Source organism: Haemaphysalis longicornis, unplaced genomic scaffold, assembly GCF_048455015.1.
Source record: "Haemaphysalis longicornis isolate Haplotype H1 unplaced genomic scaffold, Haemaphysalis longicornis Haplotype H1 scaffold_5, whole genome shotgun sequence".
Lineage (NCBI taxonomy): Eukaryota > Metazoa > Arthropoda > Arachnida > Ixodida > Ixodidae > Haemaphysalis > Haemaphysalis longicornis.
The window spans coordinates 104242514-104245224 of record NW_027526385.1 but is presented as its reverse complement, the minus strand read 5'-3'; the positions used below and the strand labels follow the sequence as shown (position 1 = coordinate 104245224).

The 2711-nt window shown below is 46.4% G+C and overlaps 1 long non-coding RNA gene across 1 annotated transcript; it reads right to left on the bottom strand.

Moving 5' to 3' along the window:
- Positions 1–1205: 1205 nt before the first annotated feature.
- Positions 1206–2010, bottom strand: LOC144139352 (uncharacterized). The gene is made up of 3 exons (XR_013316157.1): positions 1907–2010; positions 1530–1590; positions 1206–1367 (listed from the first exon to the last, which is right to left on the bottom strand). It is a non-coding gene; the product is annotated as an uncharacterized LOC144139352 (long non-coding RNA).
- Positions 2011–2711: the final 701 nt, after the last annotated feature.

Below are 2711 nucleotides of genomic sequence, written 5' to 3'. Positions count from 1 at the left end.
GCGAAGGAGCTATATGCGCTTAAATTTAGGGTACATTAATTTTACAGCCGTAGTATTTGTGGTATAAACCGTGGAGGTTACGAAAGCAGGTGTGAACATAAATGTACCGATGTGTATTATGGTTGGTAATGCGCGCACTTTGCTTGTTTAGGTGCACAGCACTGCAGCTCTTTCGGGTTGTCTCAGACTACACTGGCCGATTGGTGTAAGCGACGACGCCTTACGAGACCATATCTGTCGAGCGAGCACCATGTTTCACGGAATGACTATTTTTCCCCCGAACAAAACCACGCCAGGTACAGAACAAAGCAAACACAGAAAACGGCCCGCTACGGTGTGGTGGCGCCATCTAGGTTAACTAAATGTAAACAAGTGTCCGCTTCACACCCAGTTTACCCTGAAGACCCTTGACTTTGATGTCATCGCTGACGTCATCAAAACACACGATTTGTGGGAGAATCAAAAGTTTTAATTTATATTGATCAATCGCGCAGTGAATAAAGAATAGTTTACTTCCGGGCACGCGCTCAGGCACTGTAAAACACAAAATCTTTCGAATAAAACAAACGTATTTTATCTGCGTGGACCTTTTATTAGCAAAGCTGTGTATGGCCGGTTCCAGAGTATCGTGCGCGGCGACAGAAGGAGGGTCCAGAAGAATTTGAACACGAAAAAGTTTTATTTCCGGATACACAAACATTTGAGTGACGTCATATCCGTCACTGAAGTGACGCCAGTACAACGAAGTAAGCGGCCTGTAAAGGGTGCACCCGTGCACACAGAGTGTTCTTGCGGAGAAGCAACCTTTAGAAACAAAGAGTACGTTACGCTTTCGGTTGTTCGTTTTCCGGTTTTATAATTGAACGCGAAATTGTTTTATGAAGGTATACAACAAAATTTCACTGACGTCGTATCCGTCACAGAAATGACGCCAGTACACCTTTGCTGCAGCGACCCGCCAGCAGTACGTAGCTCGGCAAGTACACCCACAAGAAAGCTGCCTACCCGCAAATCATGCGCAGCTGCAGATTTCGCTGCACATTTCACTGTCCGGTATTACCGATTCCTATGACAGAGGTATCAACCACACTTTTTTTAGTATATGGAAGAACTCACTATTAGTATATGGAAGAACACAACGTCCCTTGTGCACTCGGCGGCAGTGCACAAGGGACGCCAGCCTAAACTACGCTTTCCACCTTTTGCAGCACTGGTTTCCTGCGCATCCTGACTGGGCAGGAGAAGGGACGCGGATCGTCGCAATCTCGGATTCACCGTCGGTGGTGGCTACTTCGGTCGTCACCTTCCACCGGAATCTACGACGTGCGCTTCAACACGTGACGGCGACGACTGCGCTCCTAGGCCTGCTGCAATATAAAAGGCAGTAAAAAGGACGCACCCCTCAGTTCGGCGGCAGTGCACAAGGGACGCCAGCCTAAACTACGCTTTCCACCTTTTGCAGGTGAGCAATTTAGTATCAAGTTAACTACCCCACTGGTCGTATTTGATTGCACTGCTGCCGAACTCACTGCGGTGTTGTCAGTTTTTGGATGGGGAAAGACGGCACAAGGGGAGCCAGTAGCAAGGTTCCTGAAAAAGATGTTACAGACATGAAGGACATGCGTGAGCTATTATTAGCGTTTGACAAGTTCACACGTGATCTAAGGGCGGAATTTGATGAACTGAAAAAGTCTATTTCGTTCTGCACTGACGTCTGCAATGGCGTAAAGACGGCAACTGAAGAAATAAAAAAACTGAGACAAGAAATGAATGAACTTGTCAAGCAAAACAGGGACCTAAAAGCTGAGAATGACAGGCTGGCGAACAAGTGCGAGGACCTAGAACGATACCAACGCCTTAATAATCTTGAGATCAAAGGCGTGCCAACTGACAACGACCCTCTCACCGTCATCCAGCATATAGGCAAGAGCGTTGGCATCAAAGTTGATAGCACGGACATCGACACGTGTCACTGGGTGCCCACAAAGAATTCGGATGCACAAAACATTATCGTACGGTTTGTTCACCGCAGCAAGCGAGACAGCATATTGACAAAATGCCGGAAGAGCAGAGTAGACACCTCTGTTCTGGGCATTGAAGCGAAAGATGCAATCTATGTAAACGAGCACCTGACTCAGGCAACTAAGGCTCTGCTTTCTGCGGCGATCAAAAAGAAAAAAGAAGTGGGATGGAAATTTGTTTGGACGGCTTCTTGCAAAGTGCTAGCACGCAAAGACGAAAAAGCAAAAAGCGTCCAAATTTCGACCCATGCTGACCTGGACAAAATCGCGTAAAGGGGGAAAAAAAAAACGGGACTTCAACGGGATGATAGCTACGCTGTAGCGATATGGCGACGAACTCGGACGTTAGTGGTAACTACTACACCACAGAAGAATTTAATCGTGAATTCTGTAGTCCTGGAACTTCATTTTCAGTCATTCATATGAATATCAGAAGTATAAAAAACAAAATGGGTGAACTTACCCTCTTTCTGGAATCCTTTAATGAGCGCTACGACATCCTCGCCTTTTCAGAGACTTGGGTTACAAACCCTGATAATGCGCCGCGTTTGAATGGCTATCGTTCCGAGCACTTATGTCGCAAAACCAAAAGAGGCGGTGGCCTAGCCGTTTATTTCAAAGAAGAACTGACTTCTGAAGTATTACATGATTTTTCCTTTATCTCGGCAGATGTGGAATGTTTGGCTTTTC